Raw genomic sequence first — 462 nt, forward strand, 5'->3', positions numbered from 1 at the left:
AAAATAAATATTTGAAAATACCATGCAGCCTCTCTATATCGATGTTTGTATTAATCTCTGCAGTTTTAAAGTAACAGTAGGCCCAATACTGGCAATATTCTTTCGAATGTTCTTAGATCTACTCCATTTTGAAATATAAAAAGCTTTTTTGAAATTTCTTTTCTTTTCTCCACATTTTTTATATCCGCCTTCAGTCATCTTTGCCAGGCACGTTGCGCATGCCATGTGCAGAATAATCTCTTCACATTTTCCACTGTATTTTTCCATACATTGTAAAATACTTCTGCCATACCTGTCATTAATACTTTGGCACTGATTTGCCCTACTTTATTAATAATTGATTTTAAAAAATACCTCTAATGCATATTAATCATTTCGAAGTTGTATGTATTTGTTCCATGAGTGGAATCAATGTACTCCTATACTTCTTAAGCATATCAGCCTGAGCATCACTCATGATGG

This window comes from Halyomorpha halys, unplaced genomic scaffold, assembly GCF_000696795.3.
Source record: "Halyomorpha halys isolate HHAL.00 unplaced genomic scaffold, Hhal_1.1 Scaffold180.1, whole genome shotgun sequence".
NCBI classification, from domain to species: domain Eukaryota; kingdom Metazoa; phylum Arthropoda; class Insecta; order Hemiptera; family Pentatomidae; genus Halyomorpha; species Halyomorpha halys.